The sequence below is a fragment of the Eretmochelys imbricata genome, chromosome 2 (assembly GCF_965152235.1).
Source record: "Eretmochelys imbricata isolate rEreImb1 chromosome 2, rEreImb1.hap1, whole genome shotgun sequence".
NCBI lineage: Eukaryota > Metazoa > Chordata > Testudines > Cheloniidae > Eretmochelys > Eretmochelys imbricata.
This window is the reverse complement of record NC_135573.1, coordinates 85,145,314-85,168,841: the sequence shown is the minus strand read 5'-3', so window position 1 is coordinate 85,168,841 and position 23,528 is coordinate 85,145,314. Positions and strand designations below refer to the sequence as shown.

At 41.1% G+C, this 23,528-nt stretch overlaps 1 protein-coding gene across 2 annotated transcripts in view; it reads left to right on the top strand.

The window, feature by feature from the left end:
- The window catches only part of DLGAP1 (DLG associated protein 1), a 196,941-nt gene that overhangs the window by 94,816 nt on the left and 78,597 nt on the right, over positions 1-23,528 (top strand). The gene's annotated exons all lie outside the window — the stretch shown is intronic.

Sequence of the window (23,528 nt, the reverse complement as noted above, 5' to 3'; positions counted from 1 at the left end):
TCATCTGGCCACTGACTAGGTATTCTAATGAGTCAACGTTCTGTTGATCAGGATCTCCACTGTAATTCTCTTATGGCATAATTTGATTGTATTTGGTGTTTTAGTTGCCCAACTTTTAATCTGAGTGGCATTTGTTTGGATGAATTCATTTTCATAGTTTAAATCCAAAAATTAATTATATTTGTAAGTGTTTTTACAAAACTTAATGTTAAAAAACTATCTTCATGAAAGCATGCAGAAACCTGGCTGAAATTGGTGATTGACAGTGTGTAAATAAGTAGTAAGTGTCCTTATGTATATAGTATAAACAGGATATTGATAAAGTTCATGTTAAATACAATGTTTGTTTTACATTTTGCAGCTGTTGATTAATATAAGGAGTAACAAGTTTCATCTAACTGTAATGCTTTAACGGAGGAGATTTTCAGGACTACACTGTTAAGTGGTTGCTTCTCTGTTTGTCGCTTTTTTCTCTTTTACATTTCTCATTATGTGTTCTTCAAGCTGTCATTGATCTGTTTATCGTGTTTTAAAGGTGAACTTGTCCAGGATTTTGAGACAGAGCTCTCACTAATTTCTGCCACTCTGAGACTATCAATTGCACACAGTAGTAGTATTAAATCAGCTTCTCTTCCTTTTTAGAGCTACACACAGACCAAGACTGCTAAGTGAAAAGTACAGTATTTTCCTGGTGACCTACATGAAAGTATGTAGCAGGCAGATTTTGATTATGTAGATTTTAATAGAGTTGATTGGTTATGACAGGATTTACAGAATTATTGAAGAATTTCTCTTTCCTAAGCAACACGAGTATTTTATTCGCTCGGTGTTTCCCAAACAATCTCATATGCCATCTCAGATTTTGTTCTGGGGAGTCATTAGAGGGCAAAATAAACTAATCTAGTACAACTATATTTTAATCTCATTTAGGAAACAAATTTATTCAAGAATTAAAATTGAAGCATCAATTTGAAATGTGTTGTACTACCTATTTACAGAATAATATGAAATATTACAATATACTTTATAAATTAGAATTGGCACTAAATCCAGTAGATCGCAGAGGCCTTGCTGTTATTTCCATATTATAGGATCAGATGCTGTTAATATTTATTTTATATTCAAATCAGGAGGGAAAAGGAAGATAAATAGAATCTTTGGAAAATACTGATTTTCAAAGGCTGTGGCAACCCAAAGAAATAACTAAGGAGAGGAATATCTTTCACCTAAAGCAAAGAGGTCACCTAAAAGCAGTCAGGGAAACAAAAATAATAGATGTTTCTTTAGGTGAGTTACAGAAGACAAAAAGGGTGTTGGAATTCTTCACCCAATAACTTGTGCATCAAGAAATAAAGTTGGTTTTCTCTTATTAACCTCTTTGCTGAAGGAAAATACACCTATACATAAGACCGTTTTTAATTAATTGTTTTTTAATCACCGACGTTTCTGTGTGCATTGTAGGTGGAGCTGGTAGCACTACCAGTTACTAAGGTTGCCTGGCACTTCCCATTCTATGACCCTGTTTTCGGTTGCTTGTAACTTTGCCAAAGTTCAACTTTCTGGTTCAAATTTTCCGTCAGGTATCTGCCTCAGGCCGTTTTTTTTTTAAATTTCAGCCGAAATGGTTCAGGCATTTGGAGCAGGGACTTGAAATTTGATGAAGTGGAGGTCTTTGTGTAAAAGATACGTCTTTTGATGTCCCCATGAAAATCCCCCCAAATTTGGTGAACTTTTAAGCCTGTGAATACAGTTCACACATGCTCAGTAGAAACTTGCTAAATTCCCCAAAGATTCTGTCTGCACTGGGCATGCTCCCATCTGGCTCTGAACAGGAATTTCCCTTCAATTTTTGGTGTAGGCTGGGGCCAGATCTGGGCACCAGAACTGAAAGCAGGGAGTCTGTCTCTCCTATGCTCTCAATGTCCCTTCTGCTAACACCCAGGCACTGAGAAGGAGTAAGCTGCCTGATTCTAATGCAGATGGGACAAGAACAGCACCTGAGGTGTTTATAGGAGTAGATTGGTACAAGGAGCCTGGGGATGGGGAAATGGGGACTGGAGGGTGTCAGGGAAACTGTGCCTGGGGTGGAGGGAGACTGGGACTGGCTTGAGCCAGGGGACATAGGAAACTGGAGCTGGTTAGGCAAGAAGATCAGGACTGGAAGCCAATGGGAGAGGGAGACTGGGACTGGCAATCTGTGAGATGGAAGTCCAGAGGAAGAGGAGACACATCTTACAAGGAACCAGGGTGCAGGAGAGACTGTTATTGAATGAGGAGCAAAGTGACTAGGACAAGGAACCAGCGAGTAGGCCACAAGGATTGGAGAAGGGTGCTGGGAGGAAGACTGGGACTGGAAGACCTGGGGGATGGAAAGCAGGAAAGGAGATGAGAGACAGATCGATGGACAAAGAGAGATGGGACTGCTGAGGCATAACTGGGACTGTGACAAGAAGCCTGAGGAGTGGAGACTGGAACTGGCTAGATGAGGAGAATGAGACTGGAATGAGGAGTGAGGGGTGGGGAAGAGATGGGACTAGGACAAGGAGAGGTTGGAGAGGACAGGGCAGAAAGGGTCAAGCGTGGGGGGAATGGTCAGAGGCGTCTGGGCCCACGAGAGCACACTCGCCTTCAATGCCTGCAATGGAACCCAGAATTTCTGAGTCTCACCATGCCTCTGTTGTAAGCAAATATCTGTGAGACACACTGGCAGAAGGTGTGTCTCATCCCCCTTTAATACTGGTCTTTATAGAGGATGAAAACTACTATTGCTATCAGTTACTCTGTTAGCTCAAGTGGCATAGGTCTGCGCAGTGGATCTAAAGGTTTCAGTTCTGCTAATGACCCATATGGGTGTCAATATGGTGCCAAGTGATGGAATTTCTGCTGGGTTTTTTTTCAGTTTGCTTTTTAAAAAACCAGGAAATGACACACAAAAAACTACAGTAAGAGAACGTTTTTAAGTTTGCATAGTCAAACATTCCAAAGTTAGGAAACATCAGCATTCAGGTTGCCAGGGCAACCTTATTCTGGCCCCCTTGTGTATATATATGCATTAAGATTCAGTCTTTAGTTACATAATCACACACTATTTTTCCCACAGAACCCCTGTCTCATTCAGCGTGCCAGGATGGAACTGCTGTGGGAATTAATCAAGGTGTGTAGTGAAGAAGGCTGTTGTCTGTAGGACCCTTGCTTCATATGTTGTGGAAGTTGGAAGATGTGTAGTGAATGAGGCAGGGGATTGCAGGAAGAGAAAGCAGGGTCTCATGGTGAAAGCAGCTGAATGCTGCCCTGGGAGAGTTGGATTCTATCTAGAGCTGCAAAAATAATTTCAGCTGAAACTTTTTTTTGACAAATAAAGCAAATTTAATAACACTGAAATCTTTCATGAATCTGTGTTGTTTTGCTGAATTGTTTGTCTCGAAAAATTGGAAAAAGTTGAAAACATTTTCTAAATGAAATATTTTGATTTTGGGGTTGAAACAATGTTTCATTTTGGAATTTCCTTCAAATTTATATTGAAAATGTAATGCAAATGCAAAAATGTTTTTAAAAACACTAAAGAACAACATTTCAGGTCAAACAAAGCATTTTGTTCAACGCAAAAATAATTTCTTCTCTTTTCTTTATTTTTAATTTGCCACAAATTCAGAAAAAAAATCTTTTTCAGTTGACCTGCACCGACTTTTTTTTTTCAACAGCTTGCAAACCAAAAAATTAATTATTTTCACAGAACTAATTCTATCCGTGCCTCTGCAACAGAGTTCCTGGGTGAACCAAACATTTCTTAGTTTGTCACTAACTGCGTGTTCCTCATTTTATAAGTGCCTGACTTGAGACTCTTCATTCTGATTTGCTGAAGAGCTCAGTACTCAGAGCTGCAACTGATATCAGTGGGTGCTGTACTTGGAACATATAAACTACTAATATAATGCTAAATGTTCAGGTCCTAGGTATTTCAAATTGGGCACCCAAAATTAGTGGTATTTTTTACCTTAGTGTCTCTGTGCCTCCATTATTCATCTGTAAAATGTGGGGAAATATCACCCATTACTTCCCAGGGGTGTTGTGAAAATAAATTAATGTTTATATAAATAAACATTGTATACATAAAATAACTCATATTATAATGATGAGCAACCATAGAAAAGTCACTAATGAAGTTAATAATTCTATTTGAATACTGTGCAGTAAATAAAGCTGGAGCGACACATTGAACAGTGAAAACAAAATATTGAATAGCTGCTGATTAAGTGAGAATCGTAGGGTTAGAAGGGACCACAAGGGTCATCTAGTCTTACTCCCCAGAATTGTCCATCTTGTGCCTTGAATGAGGCAGGGCTCCTGTAGAAAAAATAGTACTCCTTTTCTTTTTGCGGATACAGACTAACACGGCTGCTACTCTGAAACCTAGTTAAAGACTGTATCATAATGCATATGCACAAGGGGGGAGATTAAGTTGTAAGGTTGGGAGTTTCCTAAATTCTTAGTACTTGATTTTGCGACTTTAATTATGTTCTTTTAATAGTTTTTAATTTATATTATATAAATAGATATCGATAACAAATACATAAATATGGTGTATGGGGAGGGGAGGGGTAATGTCCAAATATATATTATATGTATGTATGTATGTGTGATACTTAACTTTCAGACCTTTGACCGTTACTTTGCAAATTCAGTTTGGGTTTCAGCCAAATGCTATGTCTGCACGAGCACTTTTGTCAGCAAAACTTTTGTTGGTCAGGGGTGTAAAAAAACATTCCCCCACCGACATAGGTTTCACCAACAAAAGCGCCGGCGTGAACAGTGCTACGTTGCCGGAAGATGCTCTCTCGCCGACGTAGCTCAGCTGCCCCTCGTTAGTGGTAGTTTAATTATGCTAACAGGAGAGCTCTCTCCAGTCAGCATAGAGCGGCTACATGGGAGACCTTACAGCAGCACAACTTTGTAAGGTCTGTAGTGTAGACATAGCCTAAGTGTGTGTATTTTTCCATCTTGAAGTTCCTGTAAATCTTATTCTAACAGGTCAGTCTGCTAATGAGCAACGCTCTATTTATTCCTAGTCTTTTTAGCAGTCCCACAGTATTCCTATGAGATGCAAAGAGAGATCAGCACCACTAGGGGTCCTCTGTTACCAATTCTGCTCTTACAAAGTATTTCACCCAGCTTTTGAACACTTTCAGAGCACACAGCTTGGGCAATAACGTCAGACGTAAAATATTTTTGTAAAACCAGCTCTACAATATGTAGGGGCCTACAGTGTGTTTCAGAAGCAATTGATCATAACATAAGGCTGCAAATAAACAGAAAACAGAGCTAGTTATTAAAGATATATTGGCAAATGAAAGTGAAAGGTGCTGGAGCAACATAGCACTGATGGGTTTCAGAGGGGTAGCCGTGTTAGTCTGTATCAGCAAAAACAACAAGGAGTCCTTGTGGCACTGTAGAGACTAACAAATTTATTTGGGCATAAGCTTTTGGTTTTAGCCCACAAAAGCTTATGCCCAAATAAATGTGTAAGTCTCTAGGGTGCCACAAGGATTCCTCGTTGTTATAGCACTGGTGAATGCACTGGTGCTTTGCCTTTGGCATATAACCATTTGTCTCACACAGATGCATTAAAATGTGCTGTAAACAAGTATAAAAAACAGAAGTTGAAGAAAAGGTGATTACGTTGAGGTAAATGGTTAAGTGGAATATGCTTATTTTAATATTCCAGACATCTAAACAACTTCAAACAGTTGCCATTTTTAAAATTAATGTTTTCCAAAAGTGTTTCCTCCTTCTCCCCGAAATGTGGAAAAATTCTTCCTTCTCCCTTCAAAATACTATCCCTGCCAGAGGCCCATGGCAGCTAGTGACAGCTTAACAATGTGGTTTTCTCGGTGTAGTGTGCTTGAACTTTGACTGACTGTCTTTTTTGGGAAGTAGGCAGTACCAACGTTTATAATGGTGCCAGTGGCACCTGGAGCTGGGTCCATGCTCAGAAGGGGCCCTGGCCTGTTCTGCTTGCGCTGCAGCCCAAGACCTCGCCAGCCCACTGGCTGCCCCCCGCCCACCACTTGCTCCTCTCAGCCTGCCCACCGGTCAGCCAAGGGCTCCTCTCTGCCCCCTGGCTCCACTCACCAGCTCCTCTCTGCCCCCGGCTGGACCCCAGTGCACCTCCAGCTCTGGACAGTTTCTGCTTCCCACCACCTGTGTTGCCCCGCCTGTCTCCCCAGAGTTGAGCCGCCAGGTGAAGAAGCCTGGCCAGTCTTGGCCCGTTCAGCGGAGCAGGCCCTGGCCTGGCTGATCACACCATTCCGGAGGGACCGGAGTGATTCCCCACCTGAGGATCAGTCCTGGCTGTGCTGCCGGCTCAGTCTAGCAGGCACAGTCGCATCCCAGCAGGGCCAGTGAGTGCGGCCAGGAGGCAGGGTATGGGGGAGTGGGTCTCTGGGGGTGGGATTGCTGGGTTGTGACGGGGCGAGGAAGATTTGTGTGTGTTGGGGTGCTGGGTAATTGTGGTGGGGCTGTGGGCAGGAGGTGCAGGGCCGGGGCAGTGTTGTGCTGGGCGCTGTGCATTTGTGGAGGGGGCGCTGGGCTTAGCGGGTCCAGAGCGGCTCCAGCCATAGGGAATTGGGGGTTAGGGTTGCAGAGGCGCCCACTTTCTGATTTCCCCAGGGGTGCTTGACCCCCACCACTCTGTGCTAGACCCCACCCCCACTCCACCCCTTCCCCCAAGGCCCCACCCCAGCTCTTCCTGCCCCTGCTCCTTCCCCTCCCCCCCCAGCACCTCCTGCCAGCCACTGAACAGCTGATCAGTGGGAGGTGCTGGGGGAAAGGGGGAGGAGCTGATTGGCGGCGCCGCCAGTGGGTGCTGAGCACATACTATGTTTTTTTCTGTGGGTGCTCCAGCCCGGAGCACCCACAGAGTCAGCACATTTGGCGGGGGGCTGGGTGGCATGGCATGGACCCACTCCCAAGGGGAAGGGGCATGCTGGCTGGGAGGGCCACTGCATTTGGCAACTGCCAGTTTGTAAATAGTGCCTCGCACTGGGCTAGGCAGAGTGGGGCCACCACTGCCATGCCCCATTACCCCTGGCCAGCCTCTCACTCTGGGGACTGACCTCTCTGCGCCATGCTCCATTGCCTCCACGGGGGCCCACAAATATGGTTGGCACCGGGCCCACAAAAGGTTAATCCAGCCCTGGAAGTAGGGGAGAATTCTGTTAATTTTCACAAAGCAGCATCATATTCATTCTATCAGCAGCTATCTGGTTAACATGACCTTTCAACAGGAAGTTTTGTTGAGATTCAGAACAATAAAGTTAAAGACCCAGATCCTCCTCCTGGGTATAGCATTGCAATCCCAATTTGGCAAATGAGCAGAGTCCTGAAAAATGCAGTGTAAAGAAGAAATAATAACCAAATAAGTAGTGTCAGTAATGTGAAAAGGGGACTGGATTTAACAAAGGGGTGTAAATTAGCAATACAGAGATACTGATTTACACCAGCTGAGGATCTGGCCTAGAATTTATAAGGCTTTTAATTTTATTGTTGTTTGTTGTTCTACTGACCTGTTGGTGAAACAGTAACAAGGAAATTGTGAATACTGTATGCCCTACCCAGGTCTAAAGCATTGATTTGTGCTTAGATTACTTTTAATATATTCAGAAGACTTATTTGCCTGCAGTAATTATACAATTTATCGTTTTGTTTTGCTATGATTTTTCATGTAGGGTTAATTTTTTCCATTTAAAAAATAAATGACTAATAGTTTTCTTTCCAGTATCACTGACTTTTTAAAAATACATGTTTAGCTACAAAGTTCTTTATTAATTCTGTCTTCCTCTTTTTTATTCATTGACCCACTCTTTGGGGTTACACTGTACCTAGATCAACAAAGAGCTGAGTGTATGATTGATTTAAATGTGAACAGTTTCTGCATAAACCATCTTAGACTGGACCTCGGAATGGAATGTCAACAAATGTCAGTGAATGCAATATGGCACTTCCTGAAACCTTCCCGTTTCCAGGATAAAACAAACACATTTTTCCCTAATCACACTTTATTATTCCCTGCTGGATTCAGTGCCCAGTGTTTGAAGTTGTAAATTTGTTACATTTCTGAACATGACTATGATTTTATCCAGAATTTTTAAAACTAATAACTCGTAATGATAATACTCAACGTTTACCTAGCACTTTTCATCTCTAAGGTACTTTACAAACAAATGAATCCTTGAAAGAATTCTGTGAACTAGCTAAATGAGTATTATTAGTCCCTTTTCACAGATGAGGAAGCTGTAACAGAAAGGGAATCAGAGCTTTAATTTGAACATCCTGGCTCACAGTCTAATGTTGATACCACTAGACTTCTCATTTGTATATGGTAAGATACCTCTTCCTCATTTTAGTGACCTATATGCAGCATGTTTACTTCGGCTTCTGTTCTAATCGTTTTCCATTCCATCTCCTTACTATATTTCAGAAGTCAGATGTGTTATGAAACAATAATAACAATAATAGCTCTTATATAATGCTTTCCTTCAATAGATTGCAAAGCACGTTACAAAGATAAGTTTCATTATCCCCATTTTACAGATGGGGAGGGAATCTGTGGCAAAGTGTGTTACCATACAAAATTTGTCTTTTTTTTTTTAAGATATACTGCATCAGATGTTTGGTAACATATTTATTTTGTTAATTATTAATATTTAGCAAGCAGCCAGGGTTTTTACTCTTTGCCCCGATAAGGCCAGAACTGGAAAGGAAGGATGTTATGATTTGGCTTCGAGGTGTGCTGGCCTTCTGGCTTTCAATAATTTTGATCACGAAACTGAAACTGATTCATTTTAAGTTTTTTAGTAGCTACAAAGATATATTTGCTGCTGAATTTTAGAATCTAGAAATGTTAACTGCATACAAAGAGTCAAGATATTTAATGTCACAACATTTAAAGTCGTCCTGTTTGGGGTATTTTTGAGGGTAGGGGGGAAGTTGGAGGGGCTATATTTGTATGACATTCACACAAGTAATGTAAGCATTAACATTTTCTCTATTTCTTGCTCGTTTTGTACATACAACTGTATGTGTGTGTGCTTGTGTGTATGTCTCTGTGCAGACGTATTCATATTGCACAGGCACAGCTTAGATGCCTATATTTAATAAGTTACCCTTATTTGTTACTTGACTTGCCTTTTTTGCCAAATGAATGTTTGCACTCATGAGAAAATTCAGATGACTTAATTAGTTGAAATGTAGGAAATAAATGTTGGAACAGCTGTAAGGAAACTAATATTTGCCAAGTTTACTTGCAGTGCAGTGGATTTCTTAATGAGCAAGAGTGTCTTTCTCCTAGGGCCATTAATTTTGCTGATTATTGTGAACACTGGAATGGCATAAGAGGGCCAATTTTTATATTCCTCTCCCCTTGCAAGAGATAATATGGGCTAATTCCCACATGCTAGACAGGAATATATGGTTGTGAGTGTTTATCAGTGCTGTACATCATTGCTGTTATGCTCAGGTTGCAGTCTTTAGCATAGGAGTCTGTGTATGACCAGCATACTATTCACTGTTATGATTAGAGACAGACTTGCCCAGTGGAGTAGGTCCAAATTCCCTTGAACTTTAGGCAAAGTTCAGATCTGGATCTTTGCAGTTCGGCCTGTCTCTAGAATAGCCTGAACCAAAACACATCCCCCAAACTCCTTCAGATTTGCGGACGTTCACGTTCAACTTTGTCCAGCTGTCATTATGATATAAATCTATATAATATAAATATCCTTTTGTACTTATTTCCTGAATTTTAAGGCCTGAACCTTCGTAAACGAATCATCAAGGTAGAAGCACTGAATGTGAGGAGTATGTATGAAGGGAAGGTTGGCATAGTGACCAAAGAATTGGAAAGATGTAAGATGCACACTCATTATGGCAGCATGTGGAGTGCATACACTGCACTCCTCCTTAGCATGAGTATAAATAAATAAAGACAAGACCTTTGGCAGGTCTACAGCCTCTGGACTTGTACAAAATCAATGAAAACTATATGACTTCTTTACAGAACAGTTAGGGTCATTGTCACAGGTGAAAGAGGAGACCAACCCAAACAAACTTTGGAATAAAATGAAAACTGTTATGATCAAAAGCACACATTGAGAAAATATCGGTAAATATCCGTATCGGACCGCACCATGGTTATTAATGAAGACAGTAAAAAACGATGCAGAGTAAAAGCATCTTAGAGGCTGAAGATCACAGGAGGGAATACAAGAAATTGAGGAAACTGATTCAAAATAGATGAGACAAGAGTGAACACACCAGGCAAAATGTGAGGAACTTGAGAATTATAAAGAAAGTAATAACACACAAGTATATTCACAGTTGTCAGACTTCTTACCACAGAGCTTTCCCATGACCGAGCATTATAAAAGATCATGATATCAAACGCAGATGGAGAGATTACTCTGCCAATCTGTATGCCTCTTTAGAGCCATATCAATACAGCATGACAGAAAAGAGAGTACAGAGCCATCAATCCTGTGAGAGAAGTGGTGCATACTGTTATGAAAATGAAGAGAAATGCCTGAGAAAGCACCAGAGATAGATAATATATCAGCTGAATTGCTAAAAGTGAATATTGACCACAATATTGATCTTGTGGAAAATTTGCAACAATGTATGGATGACTAGAAATTGGCTTGACGACTGGATGAAGGGAGGCTTTCTGCCCTTACCAAAGAAAGGATATATAACAAAATACAGTAACTTTCATACCGTTTCCATGATACTGCAATCAAATAAAGTGCCGCTCTATATAATTCAGGATCTCATGAAGTGAATGATAGAGGCAAAACTCCAACCACAACAAACTAGTTTCAGAGAGGGATGAGATCAAATGGTGAATATCTGTCATATCACTGAAAAATGCAGAAAGTACCATCAGCCATTGATCATGGGTTCCACTGACTATTCAAAATATTCAATACCATGCAATGCAATATGACCATCTCTGCAGAAGATTGGCAAACATGGGGATTCCAAAACATCTTCTTGGACTTATTTCAAGTCTGTGCTATCAACAACAGATCATGGTGAGAACAGCAGCCGGCAGCAGCATATGGTTTTCCATTGGGCAGATATTAAACAAGGCCTCCAAGTCTGCCTTTGAGATGTGGTGCTGCTGAAGACTTTTGCGAATATCCTGGGTGGAAAAGAATGCTTAAGTTAGAAATATTATTGGAGAGAAGTGGACTCTGCCCTCAGAAATCAACAAGCGAAAACTTACGTACTTTGGTTGCATCAGGTGTAGAGATGGAAATAACCTGGAGAAACTATCATAGAAGAAATGGTAGCAGGTCATTGTAGCAGGGGACGACCAGCGAGAGATGGATAGGTGGTGTGCAACAGATCACTAAGAAGTCAACTGTTGAGTGTGTGAAGTTAGCTATGGATTAAGAAGGCTTTTGAAAATTCTGCTATGATGTCACCAGTTCTCAATTATAAATAAATGGACTTGACGACGACTACCATTACTAATTCCATTCATATTATAGTTTCATGTGTCTTCAGAAGACAGCTTTAAGCCTCCTTGTCACAAAATCAAACAACCCACATTATGATGCATAAGTAGGGATGAGCAAATCAAACAATTTGCCAGATAGCTGTGCCATTTAGTACAACAATATTTGTTTATCCACCCTGGGAGCTGCTGGCATGAGCCAGCAGCAGACCCAAAGTTTCTAGATGATTCTTTCACCCTGTCTGGTTTACTGGGCCAGAGGGAGAAGAGAGAGCATTGATGCAGACCCAGTGGGACAAAAAGGAGACAACAGGATCGTGATGCAGCCTCTACTTCCCTAAGCAGACCACTGTCGTTTAACAGCCAACTTTTGATGAGGTGCACTCAGAGTTTTTACATGAGAAGTATTGCAACATCTGCAAATCTGAAATATCATAATAAGGAAACCTAGAGCAGCCACAAACTTTTTAATTTCTGCTAGCAAGTGGCCAGCAGTTAACATGGGGCACTCTCTATCCCTCCCCTATTCCAGTGGTCCAAGAAAGGAGAGAGGAATGGTGGGTTTTTTTGTCATTCTGAAGAACTTTTTTCCTCTGAATCTTTCCTCCCTAATTCTCCTTTTCGTACCATGCACCTTCTAAAGTGTCATGTTTCAGTGCTTTCTTTGTCCCAGTCTTGACTCTATAGCCATCTCCAGCCACCAGGCCTAGAGCCTGACTCCAATTCTCCCAGAAACGTAATGTCCCAGTTTTGACAGGTCAAAAGTGATGTTATATTCTTAGCAACAGAAAACTGCTAAATTGATCTAGTTCCAGCCAAGTATCAAATCCAGCATAGTTTCATTCATTTTAAAAATTCTAATTATAATGGTCAAGTAAGGAAAAAAGTGTGTTCCCTAGCAGCTGGTAGCTAGCAGCCAGAAAACTGCATATGAAAAATTTATGATGAAAGAGCTTGAAAGAGCATATGTGATTTTAGCAGGATTACCATATGCAAAGATTATTATTTGAGAGACAAAGAGAGTCACAGATTACAGGTCATTTAAGTAGAGTAATTTTACATACAGAGGTATACTGTACACACTGTACTAGGCTCTTGGCAGTGGAAGCCTCTGCAGTTGGGTTATTTGTAAAACACAGATTTGTGCCAGACAGCTAGAATTTAGTAGAAGCTTTGAGAACAGAAAGCATTTTAACTTTTCTTTCTGTGTTTTTAGCTTTATACATCAGCATTTGAAGCAAGCAAACTGCAAGCTATTTGCATTCGGAGGTGCATCAACAACAAAAAATAATCTTCTTACAGATTCCTGGCCTCTGGTGTGTTAAAAAAACAAAATCCAGAAATTTGGTCAAATGTTAAAAGCCTTTCCATTGGTGGATGAAGAATATCCAATGGAAAAAAATAATTGCACTGCTCTTTCTAGAAACAGTCATTATTGGTCTCCCCAACAAATGGCCTCTCCTGGTTTTTGGCATGGTTAGATCACAAACATCTGAATTTCTCTTAATTTTTCATGTAAATCTTTTCCCGACTGATCCTTGCAACTACTTGAAAAGTTAGATTACAACAAAATTGCTAATTACCATTTTAATAGCACAAAATAAATGGGTGTCAGTGCAAACTGGGGCAATGAGTATTTCAGAGAGCAGGATTCTCATACGTTTCATTTTGCTACCTGGGTCCACAGATACAACTTAAAAATATAAGTTGTAGATCAAATTCTAGGCCAGGAAGCTGTGATAATGTCCCTAGGAGCGTTGTGAAGTTGCATGATAGTTCATTGACTCCCTGAACTGTTGTCCAGTTATTTGACATATCCCTGTGCGTATGCTGGGTCCCCCTGGAAATGGGAGTGTAGAGTTAAGTTCTAGAGGTGCATCAAACAAAGAGTGATGCCGCATTTTAAACAACATTAATCTATTACCCTGTTTTCTTACTAACGACATGCTTCACCAGTTTTGAAATCATCAGGAAATATAGAGCTCTTATTTTCAAAAACCTAGTACAATACTCATTTGTCTTTTTGAATGATTTAACGCAGAACCGCTGGGAGGCCTCTTGAAAAGTTTCCATCACTTAGGGTACACCGACACAGCATCTGGGAGTATAATTCTCCGCTCAGGTAGACATACATGTGCTAGCTCTGTTTGAGCTGGCACCTAAAAACAGCAGGGTAACCATGCCACCATGGGCGACAGCACAGGCTAGGAGCCTGAGTATAACCCCCCCCTTAACCCTATGTGTGCATACTCGCATAGCTAGCTCAAGCTGCCACCCACGTAGCCAGAGACACACCACTATTTTTAGGCACTAGCTCAAGCAGACTAATTCCCAAACTGGGAATTAAACCTCCCAGCTGCTGTGCAGATGTACCCATAGAGCTAAAAACACAGTTAATAATCTGGATCTGAATTCTCAAAGAGTTCAAGGAAGTTAATTTCTTGTATTTGGAATGACCCTCAGCCATAAAGTTAAAAGGGGGACACAGTTCTAGGGGTCTGGATCCAATCTGTCCTGGTTCCAAAATTCTTATTCAACATTTGAGGAGGATCACATCCAATATTCTGATTCAGGCTCATCCCATCTCTGATAATAACCTAAGCTTTATATAGAGCTGGTTGGAATTTTTTGTGCAAAAATGTGTTTTAGTCAACAAAGGTTTTGATGTGAAAATGAAACTTTTTTTTTCTGTTTTTCAGGAAATTATCCGCAGCATTTTGTTGAAATTGTTTTCAGAATTATTATTTATTCAATTTTTAGTAAACAAATGCATTGTTTGCTAAATTTCAATAAAAATTTTCTGGAAAATTGATCCATTTCATGCCCTGTGAAATTGAAACAACTCTGAAATTTCAGAAATTTTCATTTACTGGTTTCCCCATTTTTCAGCTAAGTCTAGCTTAATAGCTAAAGGTGTTTAGGTATTAGTAAACAGTGCATGTAATGCTAAAGATCATAATATGGTGATGAAAGCAGGGATATTCAAGTGGAAAAAAAGTCTTTAGTTTTTTAACTTGCTTGTTTAAAGTGGCTTGCTTCAGAACACCAGATTAATTTCAAGAGTGTGATCCTCATCCTTAAGAGCCTGATCCTGCTCCACTGAAATCTTTGAGAGCTTTGCCATTAAATTTAATGGTATTGGATCAAGATCTTCCTTGACAGTTACACACCTTGAGAACATGAAGCCATAGATGCTGGAACTGGAGGTGCTGCCACCCCCCCTTTCCCCTCCCCCCGGTTTGAAGTGGTTTCCATTATATACAGTAAAAACAACGAGGAGTCTTGTGGCACCTTAAAGACTAACAAATTTATTCAAGCATAAGCTTTCGTGGGCTATGACCCACTTTCATAGCCCACGAAAGCTTATGCTCTAATAAATTTGTTAGTCTTTAAGGTGCCACAAGACTCCTCGTCGTTTTTGCTGAAACAGACTAACATGGCAACCTCTCTGAAACTTGTCATCATATACAATGTTTACAGTTTGGTTTAATGGCTCCTAGCACGCCCACTATAAAAATTGTTCCAGTACCCCTGCATTAAGCTGTCAACATCAAGGGTCAGATTCATGAATCTGAGGACAGAGCTTTCTCAGTCATTGGCTCAAAATTCTGTAACTCCCTTCTGGACCACAGACCACACCAGCTTTATATAAAAGGGAAGACTCACTTCTGTAGCCTAGCTTTCTCTCAACAATAGTTAAGAAAAGGTAGACGGGGAGGAAAACAAGAGCGTATGTGCACACCCTGAAAGAAGGGAGTGTGCAGAAGAATTTCCAGCAACCTCTTAGGAAGGAGGTAAAAATATAGTCCCCAGTTTGGGTCGTGTCTGGTGTTATTTTTGTTATGGGTGGAGGTTGGATACTACAGAGATGGGTGCCCACTACTAATGCAAATATATATATTGTGAAAGTCCACAAGGTGCTGGCCTTCTGACAATGTAGTGGGTTCTGTTATGCTTGGCACTTGGATCATTCATACAATGAGATCATAGCAAAAGTAAATAGTTGTATTTTTGTTTGCATCCAGAAACATTACTATTAGCTGAACAGTTGTATAATTAAATAAATCCAGACAGCAGATTAATGATTCATTGGCAAGGAGAACTGTTCAGAATGGTAGGAGCAGTTTTCCCATGAAAATTTGGCAACTGACTTTTCAGTCTAGAATGGTGTTCACCTGAATCTGAGTGTGTTTGGGATGGGTGTCTACCTGATATGTGCACACGTCATCTTTCCCGTGTTCAGTGAAGGGTCCAGTATACAGTCAGAAGGTGTAGTAAAAAGAAAAGGAGTACTTGTGGCACCTTAGAGACTAACCAATTTATTTGAGCATAAGCTTTTGTCAGAGCATAAGCTTTTGCATACTGTGGAAAGTGTAGAAGATCTTTTTATACACACAAAGCATGAAAAAATGGGTGTTTACCACTACAAAAGGTTTCTCTCCCCCCACCCCACTCTCCTGCTGGTAATAGCAGGTGTAGTGTTCATTTTTATAATACATAAATTATCTCTCAGCATTTTCCATTGCTGTGGATGAAGAAGTAACAACATCAGGCAAACACCAGAGGGAGTTGTAGTTCTACTGACGAATTATAAAAGGAAAGACTTAGGGTCTGATTTGAACTCTGTCTCTGCCTGAAGAAAAAAATCTGTGAGGAAGGAGCTCTGCTTTCACTATTTGTCATTCGCATTCTTTTGATTGCTCTGTGGAGATTAACAGAGGTTACGTTCTGCATAATTTTTCAGTTTGAGGGGGAGAGTAGGGCTGTAATGTACTGCTTGTTTTATATGATGGTACTATGGCTCTAAGGTATTTTTGCAATATTAGAATAATGACACTTTAGCATCAGAGCCAGATAAATAGGAAATAAGAAACAACCTTTCTTGCTTGTTTATTTAAATAAGACTGTTGTTGAACTATTCTAATGCATCCTCCCTCTATACATGATGATGCTGTCCAGTCCCCCAGGCATTTAGGCGCAAGTCTTATACCTGGCTGTAATCAGTGAACACGGTAGACTGAGGCCTTAATATTTTCCCAATTCTTTCATTCTAGACACATATTGTTGTCCCTTACACTCTCTTCTCACACCCACAAATCTTGCCACACAAATCTTCTCCCTTTACATTGCCACAGATATAGACCCAGGTCATCTTCTTACTGTCCACATGTGGAGCACTTTCCTTGCTGGTGAAGGAGTTCTGGCTCTGTGGCACTGTTCCACAAATGAGCCAGATCCTCTCCTACACCAAGATGAACTTGGCCCGAGAGGCGTGGAGCTGTGAGCTAAGGCTCCCTAACTCTCTGGGTCTGGTGATTACTAAAGTGCATTGTGCTTCAGCCTTGCTACAGACATGCCTCTTTCCACTCCCAATCTCACCCCTTAGGCTGAGACCAACATAGGGGCTGGCTATGTTGTCTCTGTGCCAGCTTAAAGCCAGCCTCCTTCATGCTAAGGGAGATGTCCAAATCCAGGAAAAGTGAGCCATTGTGCTCTTTGTATATTTATTGGTGCTATCTATATGATTTTCCACTAATGGTTAAGCAGATGTCAAAGCACCAAGAAAATCCAAAGATGAATCTGTGCATTTATTAGAAGGATGTTTCAATGTACAAACAGATTCAACTCCAAAGCCATTTGTACAACACCAGTTCTGAAGGAGGGCTTCTGATCGTTCCATTTGAACTTCCAAGACAATAATAATATAAATGTAGACTCTCTCTGACCTCACCCACTTGAAATTGCTGCTTTTTTACTCTGGCTGTTAGGTTCTATTATTTACAAGGTACTTAGCATTCCATAGCCATAGAATTGAGTTTCACCTGTACAAAGTAAAAACATAAAGCAGCTCATTACAGAAACAATCTGCCTTTTCAAAAGGGAGGACCTCAAAGTGCAGCCATAGTCTGAAATGGGGATTTTGTAAAAGTGGCATTATGGGGTTTCATATTTAGGGTCTCTCAATGGCTTTCAAAACAAATTTACTCCTTTACAAGTAGCAAGATAATGTTCCTAAGAACCAACCTGGGGTCTGAAAGTCAAGCTGTTTTCTTTCTGGCTGACATGTCACCACTTCAAAAAAATATTCTGCATTTGGTTAACAATTCCGTTGGCATTGTGTGCCAACAATAGAACCTAGCGCTCGCACTCTTTCAACTGTGTTAGCTCTATGGGGCTAATTAGCAATAAAAAGTAGTCAAATCATAGTTTTGTGACTAATGGAGCAGAGAAGAACTTTTAATACACTCAGGAAGCAAATCTAGTGAGGAAGAAGGTAACATTTTTCTAGTTGATCTTCAGAAAAAAAAACTTTTTTATAATCTATGGGAACATCATCAGATGTCAATTTAATTGTTGACCTCAGACAATCAGATCCATGCACAAAATATCTATACCATAAATCTTTCTTTCAATACATAAAAAATCAGAGAGATCTAGGACCAGATTCTCATCTCAGTTACACCAATTTAAATACAAAGTAGGGGCCAGATTTACAAGATACTAAAGATGCAGACAGGTGCCGAATGGAATATATAAAAACGTCTAAGCTGGTTAAGTGCTTAACTCCCTGCTTAGGTGTTTTTGAAAACCCCACTAGGCACCTGTCTGCATCTTTAGGTGCTCAAGTACCTTTGTAAATCTGGCCCTAAATCCATTTATTAAAAGCCAATTGAGTTATTCCTGATTTACATAGATATAATTGAGATCAGAATCAGAAGATTGGCCCTAGTCTTCCATCACTATGCAGGGGACCTACTTGTAATTTTCATAAGCTTTAATAGGGATCGTTTTCATCACTACCTTGTAGGTTAAGAGTTACCTATGTGAGTTGCTTACATAACCAGTGGGAGCATAGACCCTAAAAGTATTTTAAAAGTATACAAATAAGGTTATGTATCCGGCAGGTGGGAGTGCTACCATGTTGTTTGACAATACTGATGGTGGAAGGAAACCGTGTAAATCAAGTTTTATACTGAATGCTGCTGGTGTCCTGGAAGAATATGATGTGGCAGGATGTGAAATGCATGCATATGAGGCAGAGTAGGCTTGCTGTCGATCACATGTTTAGAAATGTTGAATTAATCTGTCAAACAGGATGTCAGTGGATATAAGCTATGCTGGCACTGACCATTTTTCAGTGCCAGCACTTTTAATTGTTGGAATAATATTTGTACAAACCCATATAATTACCAACAGTTTCAAAAATAGGATACTGCCACTTAGTAAAGCCAGGAATGTGTTATGCTTTGAAGTCGCTGTTGTACATTCTCTCATCGTGCAAAGCACCGTACAGTCACATCACAATAAACACTAAACACAACACCTGGGGTCATTGGCCAGCAGTCTTCCTCCCTGTTTCATGGTCTTCACACAGCCTTGAGAAGCCATACCAAATCTCATTCAGTCAGCCACATCATTGATCCACGCTCGCAGCAGGCGCCCTTGGCACTTGGCACCAGCCCCTGCAAAACTTGCTTTGGCAATCTTCTGATGCTCATCCAACTCACCTTTTCCACAAACTCAAGTTTTCTTTGTCTGATCATGTTGATGATATCCAGTTTCACTCCAGTTATGCTGTAAATTTGGGCAAGTACCTCCTTGTTAGTCACATGTGAGGTACAGCTAATGCACAGCAATCACCTGTAGCATTTCAATTTGAAGGCAGAAAGCCTTGAATGTCCACTTTCCTTAGAGTCCATGGCTTCTATGCATATACCAAGATGCTGAAGACATGAGACTACAGCAAATTTATTTCACACTTCATGGTAATTCCTCCTCCAGAAGTGGCTGAATGTCACCAAAGCAGCAGTCACAAGTCAAATTCTGACGGGTTTCAGAGTAGCAGCCGTGTTAGTTTGTATCCGCAAAAAGAAAAGGAGGACTTGTGGCACCTTAGAGACTCACAAAATTTATTTGAGCATAAGCTTTCATGAGCTACAGCTCACTTCATCAGATGCATACAGTGGAAAATACAGTGGGGAGATTTATATACACAGAGAACATGAAACAATGGGTGTTACCATACACACTGTAACAAGAGTGATCAGGTAAGGTGAGCTATTACCAGCAGGAGTGGCGGGGGGCGGGGGGATCCTTTTGCAGTGATAATCAAGGTGGGCTATTTCCAGCAGTTAACAAGAACGTGTGAGGAACAGTATGGGGGGTGGATAAACATGGGGAATAGCTTTACTTTGTGTAATGACACATCCGCTCCCAGTCTTTATTCAAGCCTAAGTTAATTGTATCCAGTTTGCAAATTAATTCCAATTCAGCAGTCTCTCGTTGGAGTCTGTTTTTGAAGTTTTTTTGTTGAAGAATTGCCACTTTTAGGTCTGTAATCGAGTGACCAAAGAGATTGAAGTGTTCTCCGACTGGTTTTTGAATGTTATAATCCTTGACATCTGATTTGTGTCCATTTATTCTTTTACGTAGAGACTGTCCAGTTTGACCAATGTACATGGCAGAGGGGCATTGCTAGCACATGATGGCATATATCACATTGGTAGATGTGCAGGTGAACGAGCCTCTGATAGTGTGGCTGATGTAATTAGGCTCTATGATGGTGTCCCCTGAATAGATATGTGGACACAGTTGGCAATGATTTGTTGCAAGGATAGGTTCCTAGGTTAGTGGTTTTGTTGTGTGGTGTGTGGTTGCTGGTGAGTATTTGCTTCAGGTTTGGGGGGCTGTCTGTAGGCAAGGACTGGCCTGTCTCCCAAGATCTGTGAGAGTGATGGGTCATCCTTCAGGATAGGTTGTAGATCCTTGATGAAGCGTTGGAGAGGTTTGAGTTGGGGGCTGAAGGTGATGGCTAGTAGTGTTCTGTTATTTTCTTTGTTGGGCCTGTCCTGTAGTAGGTAACTTCTGGGTATTCTTCTGGCTCTGTCAATCTGTTTCTTCACTTCAGCAGGTGGGTATTGTAGTTGTAAGAATGCTTGATAGAGATCTTGTAGGTGTTTGTCTCTGTCTGACGGGTTGGAGCAAATGCGGTTGTATCGTAGAGCTTGGCTATAGACATTGGATCGGGTGGTGTGGTCTGAATGAAAGCTGGAGGCATGTAGGTAGGCATAGTGGTCAGTAGGTTTCCGGTATAGGGTGGTGTTTATGTGACCATCGCTTATTAGCACTGTAGTGTCCAGAAAGTGGATCTCTTGTGTGGACTGGTCCAGGCTGAGGTTGATGGTGGGATGGAAATTGTTGAAATCATGGTGGAATTCCTCAAGGGCTTCTTTTCCATGGGTCCAGATGATGAAGATGTCATCAATATAGCGCAAGTAGAGTAGGGGCGTTAGGGGACGAGAGCTGAGGAAGCGTTGTTCTAAATCAGCCATAAAAATGTTGGCATACTGTGGGGCCATGAGGGTACCCATAGCAGTGCCACTGATTTGAAGGTATACATTGTCCCCAAATGTAAAATAGTTATGGGTGAGGACAAAGTCACAAAGTTCAGCCACCAGGTTTGCTGTGACATTATCGGGTATACTGTTCCTGACGGCTTGTAGTCCATCTTTATGCGGAATGTTGGTGTAGAGGGCTTCTACATCCATAGTGGCCAGGATGGTGTTTTCAGGAAGATCACCGATGGATTGTAGTTTCCTCAGGAAGTCAGTGGTGTCTCAAAGATAGCTGGGAGTGCTGGTAGCATAGGGCCTCAGGAGGGAGTTTACATAGCCAAGCAATCCTGCTGTCAGGGTGCCAATGCCTGAAATGATGGGGCGTCCAGGATTTCCAGGTTTATGGATCTTGGTAGCAGATAGAATACCCCTGGTCGGGGTTCCAGGGGTGTGTCTGTGAGGATTTGTTCTTGTGCTTTTTCAGGGACTTTCTTGAGCAAATGCTGTAGTTTCTTTTGGTAACCCTCAGTGGGATCAGAGGGTAATGGCTTGTAGAAAGTGGTGTTGGAGAGCTGCCTTGCAGCCTCTTGTTCATATTCCGACCTATTCATGCTGACGACAGCATCTCCTTTGTCAGCCTTTTTGATTATGATGTCAGAGTTGTTTCTGAGGCTGTGGATGGCATTGTGTTCTGCACAGCTGAGGTTATGGGGCAAGTGATGCTGCTTTTCCAAATTTCAGCCCGTGCACGTCTGTTGTTTCGACCTTCAGGAGGAGTCCACCCAGAATCCTTCTTTTTGTAGTCTTGGTAGGAAGGTCTCTGTGGGTTAGTATGTTGTTCAGAGATGTGTTGGAAATATTCCTTGAGTCGGAGACATCGAAAATAGGATTCTAGGTCACCACAGAACTGTATCATGTTCATAGGGGTAGCGGGGCAGAAGGAGAGGCCCGAGATAGGACAGATTCTTCTGCTGGACTAAGAGTATAGTTGGATAGATTAACAATATTGCTGGGTGGGTTAAGGGAACCATTGCTGTGGCCCCTTGTGGCATGTAGTAGTTTAGATAGTTTAGTGTCCTTTTTCTTTTGTAGAGAAGCAAAGTGTGTGTTGTAAATGGCTTGTCTAGTTTTTGTAAAGTCCAGCCACGAGGAGGTTTGTGTGGAAGGTTGTTTTTTTATGAGAGTATCCAGTTTTGAGAGCTCATTCTTAATCTTTCCCTGTTTGCTGTAGAGGATGTTGATCAGGGTGGTACCGCAGTTTCTTTGAGAGTGTGTGGCACAAGCTGTCAGCATAGTCTGTGCTGTAAAAGAATAAATGGACACAAATCAGATGTCAAGAATTATAACATTCAAAAACCAGTCGGAGAACACTTCAATCTCTTTGGTCACTCGATTACAGACCTAAAAGTAGCAATTCTTCAACAAAAAAACTTCAAAAACAGACTCCAACTAGAGACTGCTGAATTGGAATTAATTTGCAAACTGGATACAATTAATTTAGGCTTGAATAAAGACTGGGAGCAGATGTGTCATTACACAAAGTAAAACTATTTCCCCATGTTTATTCCCCCCCCACACACACACACTGTTCCTCACACGTTCTTGTCAACTGCTGGAAATGGCCCACCTTGATTATCACTACAAAAGTGCCCCCACCCACCACTCTCCTGCTGGTAATAGCTCACCTTACTTGATCACCCTCGTTACAGTGTGTATGGTAACACCCATTGTTTCATGTTCTCTGTGTATATAAATCTTCCCAATGTATTTTCCACTGCATGCATCCGATGAAGTGAGCTGTAGCTCACGAAAGCTTATGCTCAAATAAATTTGTGAGTCTCTAAGGTGCCACAAGTACTCCTTTTCTTCAAGTCAAATTCTATGTCAGATCGCTAAATGATGTCTCACATCCCTTGTAGTCATACCACCCAGGCATTTGAAGTGCCTTATGCATTCCAATGCCTCCTCAGATTTGGATTGAAATATCTTCTCCTTTTCAACAGACTGAGATGTCATCATTGTCTAAGCTGCTGTAGTATTACAATAAAGCCTCAGGATCTTTTGCCATGCAGCATGTGTGGGCAGTCTGTAAAATGAGGACCTTCTAAATTTAAAGAGCCCTCCCTCTCTACAATTCCTTCAGAGGCTTCCACTGTGAAAAGAAACCTCATGTCTGAGGAGAAAAAAGAAAAGAAAAAAAAGATTAGCTCACCTTTTGGAGCGTATAGTTTGTAAAATGATACAGTATCTAATATATTTTTAAAATCTGTGTATATGTGCCTATGTTGAAAATCACCTGACAGAAGTAAGAGGGCCACTTTCATTAAGGCAAATCTCATATCATGAGATGTCACCCAGTCGCTTCCACAAACCCTCAACATAGTTCGGACTGTAGAAAGACCAGGAGTTAGACAAGAAGCCCAGGTCTGGGGGCAATAATCCTAGCAACAAAATAAAACCAGATCTTCAAACGTGAACTCCCAACCTGGGCACACAAGTCAGAGTTTGGATGAGTGTGCTATGTGACTCCTTTCTTGTTAATGTCTAAACTCTTTGCACCAGGTAGTTAGGGCATTTAATTTGTGTGTGCGTTCACTTTTCAAAATTTAGTTCTTATAAATGTCCTATTTATGCCTCTCCTGCCTGCAATACCAGCCTGTTGAACAGTTGGTTAGAACCCCAGT